General features: G+C 37.0%; 1 pseudogene; it reads right to left on the bottom strand.

Annotated features, from left to right (window-relative positions):
• Window positions 1-7,213: 7,213 nt before the first annotated feature.
• On the bottom strand, window positions 7,214-7,741 carry LOC114615463 (annotated as a pseudogene).
• Between the last annotated feature and the right edge of the window lie 5,037 nt (window positions 7,742-12,778).

Here is a 12,778-nt window from a genome sequence, read left to right as displayed (position 1 = left end):
AGTGAGACAAAAGCAGAAACTCCTATGTTTTACCAAACAGTCTCTCCATAACTATAAGCAAAAGGACCTTATTTACAAGCATTGCTTATTTACATTTTTAGGTGGTCTTCATTAAAGATGTAAAAAGGCTAATTTTGTTTGTCACGAAGACTGTTTCTTATAGACAATGACTTTCGATTTGTTGTCTGTATTATTCTGTTTGCTCCTTTGGATCAAGGCATCATCTATAAAAGGGAACATTCAGGATCTATATCCATGCATAGTGGAAAATTGCCTATAATTTAGCCAAATAGACTGATAGAGGAATAAGCTATGTTATTTATTATAATGCATATTCCTGGGCTTAGACTAAACAGAGTGTTAGACAGACATAGTAGGCCAAGAATTAAATCCAAATATCTTCAATTTCTTGGAGCACTGAGTTCTTGGATTGGACTGAATTGGAAAAAGCACTATTATAACTTGAAAAATGCTAACTTTCTATCTTAATTTTCACTCCAAATAGAACTTGGACTCTTGATCAACTAAAACAGAGCAACCTCTTGGAACAAGATGAGATGGCACAATCACAGATCTAACCAATCATTGAGGAGTTAGACTTTGCATTTGGATGAGATCCTAGATAAATTAACATAGGAAACACTAGATTTACTTATAGCTGATTTAGGTATAGCTGAATAATTCTTAAGACTCCCTGTTACCCAGGAAAAGACATGGTGAATAGGGCACAGACAAGGACATTTTGAATAGAAGAGTTGGATAGAGTTGGGAAAATGATGAGGCCTTGAAGTTGCTTGCTGGTGTGGTGTAGAGCTGACAGTGATTAGGATGAGCAGGGGGAGGTTTCACAATAATTATAGAGCCCTTTGCTCAAAATGGAGGATTTTAAATGGTAATCACTTGTTTAAAAACATTTTGTAATTCATCCAAGCTTTAGATTTGCATGAAGTATTTTTGATAAATTATCATGATGTTTCCATCACACTTTAATATTAGATGAATAAAGCTGACAGTTTCTGTTTTTTGAAAAAATATCTACAGATTGACATAGTCATAGTCACTGAATAATTCAAGAAGAAAACATATCCAGTACCCCTCAGGTATCAGGATCCGTAAGTCTGTCTAAAAAATCTTGAAGGAGATTAAAGTTCCCAGCAAAGCCTAAGAGCAATATTCTCTGAATGAATTCAGTTTGGTGAAATGAGCTTAGTTATTTTAAGCTTCTATCAAGCAGAATAAATTTTATTAAAATAAATTCAATCATCTTACCTAATGGATGTATTTCTAGCCATTTAGCACGATAACTCTTACAAGCTAAATAGTGAAAGCTGCATATGTAATTGATAAAAGTGCATTTATTGCATTAGAGGTACATAAAGCTATCCTTTAATGTCACCAGCACACCAAGTTCTGTCTCATTAATTCCAAGAAGACACTGTGCACGTTTTATGCAAATTTTGACAAATTAAATTTCTTAGGGTGTTAATTTGGATTTTGCAGTCTTTCTTGCAAAGTAACCATTTAACATCACAAGTGTTAGATTTATAATAATTAATTGTAATTCTCAGATAACCAGTAAGTTATAATCATTATGTGGGCTTTTTTTAAAATTTAAAATAATGCTCATTTTAATAAAGAAAAACAGCTTTTAAAGAGTATCTGTAGAGACATTTCCCATGGGTGTGTGAATGTTGACAGTTTTATTTAACTGTATCTGGAAGGAGTGTTCCTGTGGGACAGTGAATGTAACCATTCTTGCTAACTCACACCTTCTGAAACCTCCTGCCATGAGTAGCAACGAATTAGGGTTCATGGAAACCAAAAATTGGAAAAAGCTTCATGAAAGCCCCACCCCCCAGTCAAAACAAAAACAAAAACAAAAAAATCTCACAAATCAAAGTCATGTGCTTTCTCCCTTATGAATTCTAAGTAGCAAACTCATTTGGTTCATGGTATTACGTGTAATGAATCAAAATTTAAAAACATGTGAGAACCATGGGTGCAATTCTAGTTTTGACAGTGTTTTTTTGCTATTCAGTGAAGAATTGTAACAATACTGTGATGATTTGTATATGCTCGGTCCTGGGAGTGTCACTACTAGAAGGTATGGCGCTGTTGTAGGAGGCGTGTCACTGTGAATGTGCTAGCAGCCTTCAGATGAAGATGTAGAACTCTCAGCTCTGACTATACCATGCCTGCCTGGATGCTGCCATGCTCCACTTGATCATAATGGACTGAACCTCTGAAATTGTAAGCTAGCCTCAGTTAAATGTTGTCATTTATAAGACTTGCATTGTTCATGGTACCTGTTCACAGAAGTAAAACCCTAACTAAGACAAATACATATTTATTTGCTTATGATTCATTATACTTTTCTAAATTTCCATAGAGAGAAGAATAACTTAGTGTACACACCAAAATGTCACTTCCTAAGGCTTTCTGTGGAGATTGTAGTTTACTTGGATAGGAATGGGATATTGGGATTTTTATTGTCAAGGACCTGAATATGTTCTATCACCAAACATGTCTGTGGCACCTTATTCTTACTAAGAGGCAAAAAAGGAATCTAGAAACAGTTGTGCACAAACTGTAGATCAATACTCTCAACTTTATTTGTTCATTAGGAATTTGTGTGTGTGTATTTGTATGCATATCTATGTCTATCTCCATACATATGTGCGTGTGAAAATGTGTTGTACATGCATTTAAATTCTAGAGGAAAATTTTGAATCATTCTTCAGGAGGACTTTAAAAAGTTCTCCTTGAGACACATTCTTATAATGACTGGAATGCATGAGGCAGATTAGGATGATTGGCTAAGAAGCCTCAGAGATCTCCTGGCTCTGCCTCTCTAGTGCTGGGATTACACATGCGCATCGCCATGCTTGGAATTTTTTATTTGGGTTCTTGGAATTGAACCCAGGTCCTTATGCTTGTAAGGCAAGCACTTTACTTACTGGACTAGACTTCCAGACCAGAAAACCTTTTCTAAAGTTCTTGATGATCACAGACTCTCAGAACAAATAAGTTAGAGTTTCCATGATGACACTCAAATGTCAGCGGGAGTAATCAAGGAGCCAAAACAGAGAAGGGGCAACAGTCATACTATGCTATCAGCAAGAAAGTGTAAAAATCCATTATTTATAAATTGTAACGCCTACTGTTTCTAATCAGAAGGTCTAGAGTGGAGCCCCTAGATTTCTATTTCTAGTAAGTTTTAGGTGAAGCTGATACTGCTGCCTGAGAACTCCTTTTGGGAGTGAATATTCTGTAGGAAGGTAAAGGTGAAGATTATTTAATGGAAGTATACTAGGATGATACTGGACCAAGCCCAGGACTGAGTAAGCTGTTTGATAAAATACATGCTGAATAGGGTTGCATAAACATAGTAGCCTGTCTGCATCTCAGGTGCTCATGTAAAGTAGATATGTGTGCATTATCTCTTATGTGGGATTCCAATCAAACTATTGTTTGCAAATGCATATATTAAGAAAAAGATAAAAAAGAAGATAAGGGCATTTAATTGAAAAGAGGATAGTAAAATAACGTGAATGGGGAGAGAGTGAAGGTGAATAAATAATATAAAGGTTGTTTGAAAAAAAATGGAAACCTACTATTTTACACATATGCATATATATGTATATGTACATATATATTCATATACTTGTATATGTATGTAGACACACATAAAATAACACTCAAATATATGTAACACATGTATGTAACACACACATATGTATATGTGCGTGTGTATACATACACTTTAATCTTTACAATAATGATGCATATCAGATATGCTTTACTGTTTTCACTTGAGAAGTATAGGGATTGAAGAACATGAAGTTTAACTAACTTATTCAAAATAACATGGTTAGCAAACTGTAGGCCTGACTAGGAAACTTGCAGTGCAGCTGGGGTCTCCTTAGTGTTGTGATGATTAATCTTGGTTGTCAGCTTGAACCAAGTCAAATGTTCCTATGGGGGATTTCACAATCAGATTATTTGAACACTAAAGACTCACTCTAAGTATGTGCAGGACCTTTTTTTATGACAGCCCAGGTGAAACAACAGGAAAGAAGTAAATCTGCTTTTTGCCTGATAGGCTTCACTCTTGCTGGTAAGTGCATCTATACTGTTTATCACTGCAGTGTTCCATTGCCATACAAGAATTAGCTCCATCAGGCTTACAGTATAAACCAGTGGTTCTCAATCCATAGGTTGTCACCCATTTGACAAACCTCTATCTCAAAACAAAATTTACATTGTAATTCATAAAAATAGAAAAATTACAGTTATGAAGTAACAAGAAAAATAATTTTATGGTTTGGGTCATTACAGCATGAGGGACTGTATTAAAGGGTCTCAGTATTAGGAAGACTGAGAATCACTGATGTAGACCAAAGCCCAGGAATCTTCCAGGTTTTCAGAGACATATTGGGAACTGCTCAGACATTCAGTCTTGTGGCATGAGCAACTACTAAATATTCAGTCTATCCAGCATGAAATAGCCATTGCTTGACTACTCAGACTGTATCATGTAAGACAAGGTGATAAATCTTCTTTTAATATCTATGCTTATTCTATCAGGTTGGTTACTTTTAAGAACCCTGACTAATGAAAGAGCAGAGACAGGTCCCCAGCATTATACTGAAAACAGTAAAGATAGATGAGATTCTTCCCAACTGATGCACTTCACTGCATACCTAGAACATAGATACTTTATCTCTTGGCATTCTTATAGATACACTCTAGAGATACGTGTAAATGGGATAAATAGCAGATAAGTATTGAAAGAGGAAATGATAAAAATAAAGTTGTCCAGATGTAGAAGCTACCTGATTCTATTAGGAGAAGACCAATGTAAGAGTTAAAGATATGGTAGTTGCTGTTGTCCCTAAGTGTGGCAATACCGGACGTGAACAAACATGAGGAGCATATCACATAACCACAGAGAAAAAAGGTTGACTGAAGAAATGATATTCCAGAGTTGAAACACACACACACACACACCCCTTATGAGTAAGCATAGGTCAGTCCTGTGGTTTCAATTCACCAGTAGGTGGGAGAATGTTTCATTAGAAAACCATGTATCAGTTTTCATTAAGCTATGAAATTTTCATTGACTGTATGCTAAGCATTCAAGATTTGTCAGTGAACAAAGAATTGTTTCTCTTGGGACTGTGTTCTAGTGAGGTAAGTCAGAGTACGCATGCGCATAACGATGAGTGAGAAATTGATATTTTGGGGAAAAATAAGGAAAATGGGGATGGAATGGTAGCTGTGGGTGAAAAGTGCTGTGAGAAACTTTCTCTCATGGAAAATCACCAAGGACTTCCTCTTGGATAATGTGATAACTGAACAAAACTTTAGAATCAATGAAACGTGAAGGAAAAGATAATACAGGCCTCAATCAGAACCCTGAGTAAGGGGCCTTGTATAAAATGAAACTCCCCTGCCCATACCATGTGTCAACAGCCTAGTGATACTTTCTCACTGTACCTTAAGATACAAACAGGAAAAAACCGCCTGAGCATTGGTCAAGGGTAGGACAGATCTGTCCTGTAGCTGGCAAAATTAAAGAATATGCATCATGGTAATGAAATTCCTATGCACTAGAAGCGAGTGTCCATTGCAGTTGATCTATATCGACATGTTTGTGTGTATTTTATTGCAAGATTGTTTCTCCTCAAAGAGAAAATACTGCACATAATGTAAGCTGTGAGCAGAATCATTCTCTATCTGTTTGTTTCACCAAGGTGCTTCTTTTGAGCCACAAACACATTTTGCTTCTGTTGTTGCACATGAGAAAACAAAAGCACACAGGATTACATTGCCCTCTCACACTCTTCATGAATCAGTCTGTGCTGTGTTCCTATCGAAAATTGGAATGAGAAGTTAAAATACTTCTTATTTACAACAGATATAGGAAACAGGCTTTGTTGTTTGTTTTTGAAACAGGGTCATTATACAGCCAAGGACAGCTGGGGACTTGTGATCCTCCTGTCTTAGCTTCCCCAGTATATAAATTATGGTTTATCCTACCACCCCTCCCCACCTCCCGAAGCCTACTTAAGTCGAATAGATATATCAATATGAAAGAAAGTAAAGTACAGATACTAACATTTTTCTTTTGTTTGGTTTTCTTGTATTGGGCCAGGATAACATATTCACAAACCTGTAGTGGTAAACATTTTGTAAGACACTATCACAGCAGTTAGATTTGGGGACACTGCCTAAGCTCACTTGAGGGTGGGTCATAGTTTTATGCTTGTCTTAGTCATTCTTCTGTTGCTATGAAGAGACACCATAATCACAGCATCTCTTACAAAAGAGAGCATTTAATTGGCACTGAGAGCATTTAATTGGCACTGAGAGCATTTAATTGGCACTTACAGTTTCAGTGGCTTAGTCGATTATCTTCATGGTGGTGAGTGTGGTGGCATGCAGGCAGACATAGTGCTGTAGAAGTAACTGACAGCTACATCATGACTCACAGGGGGAGGGGAAGGGGGAGGAGCAGGGGGAGAGGGAGGAGAGGGAGGAGAGGGAGGGGGAAGGAGAGAGGGAAGGGGAGTGGGAGGGGGAGGGAGAGAGAGAGGGAGATATTGGACATACATTTTTGAAACCTCAAAGCTTCCCACACCCCAGCCACCAAGTGGCAAACTTTGTCCAACAAGACCAAGTCTACTGGAACAAGGCCACACCTCCTAATCCTTCTAATCTTATCAGAGTTCCACTCTCTGGTAACTAAGCTTCAAATATGTAAGTCAGAGGGTGAGGGGCATTGTTATTCAAACCAGCACAGCGATATAAAGTCAAACTAGGCACATGGGTGATTATCGACTTTCACTAAGCTGTAAAGCCAGTCTGAAATCCTTTCCCCGGCAGAGACGATGATACCATCATGGGAATGGACCACAGGAGAGAAACAGCAAGCATGGTGCAACTATTTTTCTATGGTAAGTCAAAGCTTTTTTTGGGGGGGGAGGGGAGGCGGGGGGCGGCGTTGTGCTGTTGCTGGGAGGAAATGGCTTTTGCTTTAAATATGAAAACAATCAATGTGTATTTATTTAATATACATTGTAAGGGTTCAAGCAGATTAAAATTAAAAAACAAAACAAAAATAACAGTATAGCTTAGAAATTAAGGAGAAAGGACAGACAATCTAAAAAAAAAAATAAGACAACACAAAAGAGAAGCTGGACAGCTGGCATCAGGGATCTTGGCTGGAGACCTGCTTTGAATAGGTTTCTTGCACTTACTTCTTAAATGCTGTGGGTTTTTTTTTTGGTTGTTGTTTTTTTTGTTTGTTTGTTTTTTGTTTTTGTTTTTGCCAGAGCTCCGCAGTATGTGTGTTCAAAGGGCTATCGATGTTGGATTCTCCTAGTAGGCTCTGGATAGAGAGCAAGATGGTCCTGACATCATATAGTGCAGACCACTTATCCTTGAGGATATCCAGGCAGATGTTGCCCAGGGTGTCCACATTGGGGTGGTAGCAGGGGGTCAACAACTTCACTGTGGGTGCATTGTAACGGTAGGCGTGGGGGAATTCTAGGGTGAGTTTATATATACCTCAGGTCTTCGTATATGTCGCTGGGTGCTCTGTGGATAGTCCCTACCCATTTGAACATGTTGTCTGATTCAGAGCAGAAATTCTTTTGTCATTAGACATCCTGAGAATCATCAGCTCCCGCGGTAGCCTCTTGTCCACAGGGCCCTGGGTGGCGCCACTGCAGGGCGGGGCTCCTGGTAACGGGGTGCAGCAGATGGGCTGCAGTTTTGTGAGGTTATCCCAGAGTGCTGGCACCGAGACAGGAGTGTGGAGACAAAAGGGCAGAAATGGCTTTTTAAAATTATACTAAATAGATAGGTGAGAAGGGATCAGATTGGAAGGGCATCTGAGAATGGATGTGATTATGCCATTCTCAGGAGAGATTTCGGCAAGAAAATACTGTTCTCAGACCTCCTAATAACTAATTGCTGAGGTTGGGAGAAGCTGAGTGCATTGCTTTGTATAAAATAAGGAAAACTGATACCTGCTGAGTTTTTTCTTCAAAACTCTATTTCATAATTTACATAAAAGAAACGGTGCCATTTTTGCTGTCTGTCAAATCAACTTACTTGAAACTGGAGTTACAGTTTGGCTCACATGCGTCTACTATCACTCTGTGCTTTCTTAAAATACTACAATGAAATGTAAAGGGAGGAAATTACCCAGACTTAAATGTGTTCTAAATGAAGAGAATTATAGAGGTTAAATTGTTTGAGCAGAATGAAATTCAGTAAGAAATGAATTAAAAATAAAATATCCAGAGAATCAAAAATAGTATTTTCGAAGAGAAGATAATAGATCCTACAGTATATGTAACAGCTTCATCACGGTCAGGGCCCATGTGGCCGGAGTTCTGAGGAAATTTAGAAACATCTCACAATTTGGCCAAGCTGTAGTATGGAGACCAATCACCATAATAAATCCAACCTGTTAACTTCTACTTCTGGCTAGGTTTGAGTAAATGTACCAAACTTGCTTTCCATCATAAGCAAATCGGAAACCAGGCGCAATATGGGCAGCAGGTGTTTCAGACGCTGAACAGATGGCAACATGGGACTGTCATCCAGAAGAAGAAGAAAGCAAGCAAGAAAAGGTGTGTGATTTTCTTTTTCCTTTCTGCCTGGAGGCACTTTCTCCATGTGGGGGTGGGGAGTTTGAATTTGCACCCAAATAGAATATAGTATGCTGGTTGCATTTCGTAGTAAGCCTGGTGATGAACTTTACTTGTTAAAGACTTAGTCATAATGGAGCTGAGAGATCGAAGACAGGGTTTTCTTTAAGTTTTAAATATTTTGTGTACCCTTTTCTGTGTTTACAACATTTGAATGCACTGGAGGGATTTAAGGCTGTTTATAAATAGTTCTCACTGACTTCTCCTAGTAGGAGCTGGGGTTTGATTTAAAGCTATGCTGTCCACATTGGGATTATGAGGTCTAAATGGAGGACACCTTTCCATGAGGGTTTGAGTTCAACTTTCCTGCTGGGTTCCAGGTTTGGTAATGAATCTGAGATGATTTTAATACTTTTGGTTTCAGATTTTACCCAGAGTTGTGATAGTAATTTCCATGTGAGAATAAGTTTATGTTGAAAAACAGCCTGGAGAGGATTTATTAGGAGTATTTTAATGCTGTTTTGTCCCTCAGTAACAGCATCCATCATTAGTATTGTTGTCATTGTCAGTGTTTGTTCTACTTAGGAGCCCAAGAAAACATTTCTAAATTGCTCCTCTTTTTTCTTTACTGCTGGTGGGAGCTTTCCTGTCTACACCATCGTCTACACCATTGTCACATGGGATTGGATGGTATTTTGTTTACCCTCAAAGCCCAACCTCTCACTGTGTGTCTCCTCTATTTCCATTCACAGATCTATTTTAGCCATTGTAATTTGGAAGTGCCAGTCTTCCTGAGTCCATTAGTTATTTCTCAGTTGATTCTGAATATAAATGGAAGAATGCCATAATTTGTTAGCTCTTTTAAAATTCCACTATTATTGAAATAATGTCCACATGCTATGCATATGTAATTGTATATCACAGGTAAAACACAGATTCTCACAGAATGTCCAGACTCTTTGGAATCATACATTGAAGGCTTCTTCAATGTTTGAATTTAAAATATAAGCCAGAGATGTTTAGAATAAATTCAAAATCAAGGTTAAATGTCAGTTTACCAATTGTAATTTCCGAGCATTGTAACATGGCCATAGTTTTTCCTTGATGTGTAGATGTAATCTTGGGGGGGGGCATATCGAAGTATATTGGGATATGTTTTATAATTAGAGATTTTTCACTCATAATTAGAGGTAGTCTTATTAGTAATAAGGGAAATATATGTTTGTTCCCTTGTTAATGCCATGGCTTTATTTCACGGTGTCGATAAATTGATGGTTTGAAAGAATAGTGATCAAGGAAATTTTATGTAATGAGGTTCATCTGCCAATTCTTTTCTTAATTGACATCTTATGAATATTAGTGTCAGCACCAAGTCTTTAGGATTATATGTAAATGAGTTAAGGTTTTATGTTATTGTCCCAAATCAAAAGTGAAGTATTTTAATTTAATCAGTGAGTTCCAATACAATATTTAGGATCACATACTGTAGGTTTTCATAAGATCAAATATTTTCTATATTGTGTAGGATTATATTTTTCAAAACCTACTTTTAGTAATGGTTCTTAAATGCTTTAACCTCCCTTTTAGCCCACTACTCACAAGGGATAATGAAAGGTTAATAGGGCAAAGGAGAATATAGATCAGTTTAGAAATAGTTTTTTGGATTGAATCCAATCTACATTGCTAGGATATAAGTAGTTCAGTTTACATGAATCAGCAGCAGCAGCTTGGCCCACATGCAAACATCATTCATGAATCAGCAAAAACAGTTTGAGCCAGAAGAAACCCCAAGGCTTTGCCAATTGGCTCAAGTTCAGCAAAGTGGCTGGAAGCCGCCAGAAACACCACCAGAAATTTTTTGGTGTGTTTTTCTCTATAAAGTCCTGATAAACAATTAGCATCTAAGATTGGCAAGGCTAATCAATACCATAAAGCATCCTAAGTGAATACCAGAATCAGCAAAGCCCAACAATGACTAGCAATGAATGGCAAGGTGAACCAATACCTTACAGTGCCATCCACTGTCTGTTGTGTTAGATTTATACTCTTTCCAAACGTCATGTGTTCTCTTAAGTGTCTACTCAAGCAAAACATGTCCTTTCCCCCTGGCTGCTTCCAGAAAAAATGTCATGTGTCTGTTCTCAGCAAAACATCCTCCCACATGACTGCTTCAGCAAAAACATGCTCTCATAAGACAGTCTCCAGAAAGGCACCACAACTGAGACACAACTGAGTCTTCAAAGAAACCACTTCAATACTTAGTATAGTTTAAAGCTTTTGCTACTATAAAGTCCTTAAATACTTAGAGAAATATTTAAAAATGTTATTGTAATAAAATTTTAAAGAAGTGTTTTATAGTTGATGAATTGACAACATGGGGTGTTTGGTTTATAAATCATGTTCCTTTATGGTATATTTTCTCAAAAAATTTCAGAAAGAAATATGTTTTATGAAACTGTATAAAAGGGTATAGCAAGCTGCCATTTTTTCTCTTATTGCAAAATAAGGTTCTTTCCTCTTCATGTTTTATGCTGATTTTCTGTCCTTTTCATTATTTTTTATTTAAGTCTGAAAGAAATAAGTCTGCATATGCATGTCATAAATTTTATTTACTTCTTTGGATATTAGAGAACTTATATAATTGCCAGGTAAGGTAAAAACTGTACATGGAGCAATAAAACAAGTCTAGGTCTAATCTATGAACATGGCTAATGGTAGAAGCCGAAAGTATGGCAGATGTATCCTAGAACTTAACTGCTGATCACAAAATCTCTAAATTCCCCAAACAGGTATACCCTAAAATCTCCTTAGAAATTTCAGTAGCATTCCCTCCCAGTCTGGAATGATAGTGGAAATTGAAATTTGTGGTGCTAGGTTTCTGTGAGAATACCATTTCATCCTCAGCCACAATGTTGTATCATTTGTTATTTCATAAGAACTCATAATCAAAAATTAAAAGTAATTTATATAAAGTATTTAAATCTACATTCCAAAATCTTTGACTAAACAACATCTTTACACATAGAAAGTCATGAAATGGTAGCTTTTATGGATCTTTTATGTGTTTTATATGAATTAATAACTAACAAACGTCAAACAACTTTTCTGCATTGTGTTTCTCTAGTATCCTGAAAAGTGAGTATGTTGAGTATGTTTTATGTTCATCACATCATATGTTAGAAATTTCAAACATAAATTTTTCTTTTAAATGAAAGTTTATATGTATGTCTGTGTATGGGCATATGAGTGCAAGTACCAGTGGAGGCTAAAGGAGGGAATATCTGAACCCCAGAAATGAAGTTGCAGGTGATTAAGAGCCTCTCAATATAGGGGAGATTGTCAGACTGGAACTTGGGTTCTCTGGAAGAACAGCAAGTACTCTTAACCATTGAACCATTCCTTTTGAAAAATAATAATGATGAAGCCAGCTAGAGACTTGGGTTAGAGATCTTCCCTCATCTATTCTCTACTGTCTCCTAACTCATTCCTTGCAGAAATCATCAGGCACCCTCCATGATGCTTCAACATTTTGGGAATCAAGGACATTTTCTAGCAGGTGAATATGACTTTGTCTTTACTATAAAGCCAGGAATTTTAGAAGGGAAAAGCAGCGTCGCCTTATAAGGAGCAAGTGAAGCTGAGGATGTCTGTGTCTGCCAAGCCCTTTTGCATTCTTTATTTCAACTTACTCTTAATGGTCTCTGTGTTTGCTGAGAAAGAGTCGGTAATGACGTTAGCTCTGGGAGAATCTCAGCCAAGGAGATACAGGCCTGAACATTGGTAGGACTGAGATCTCTCAGTATTGAGTCCCAGGAAGACTGGCCATGACTACATTTTTCAGTCAGTTACTTTATTCCTTCTTTGGATGTATTCTAGAACACATATATGCATGTGACAGATGTTTACATAGATTTATATTATAGTAACAATGGTTTTTGGAGCAGTTGTCTTTGTAACATCACAAAGTTATGATTCTTATATTGACAATCGCCTCAACACTCCACTAAATTATTTTATTATATATTTTTATATATCTTATAGAATTATAAATTATGATCATATTTTCTATGGTTTTTGCAATTTTACAAAAGCTCATTGTTAGAGTTTGTGTATGA

Source organism: Grammomys surdaster, unplaced genomic scaffold (assembly GCF_004785775.1).
Source record: "Grammomys surdaster isolate TR1022 unplaced genomic scaffold, NIH_TR_1.0 126679, whole genome shotgun sequence".
Lineage (NCBI taxonomy): Eukaryota > Metazoa > Chordata > Mammalia > Rodentia > Muridae > Grammomys > Grammomys surdaster.
This window is presented reverse-complemented; position numbering and strand designations above follow the sequence as displayed.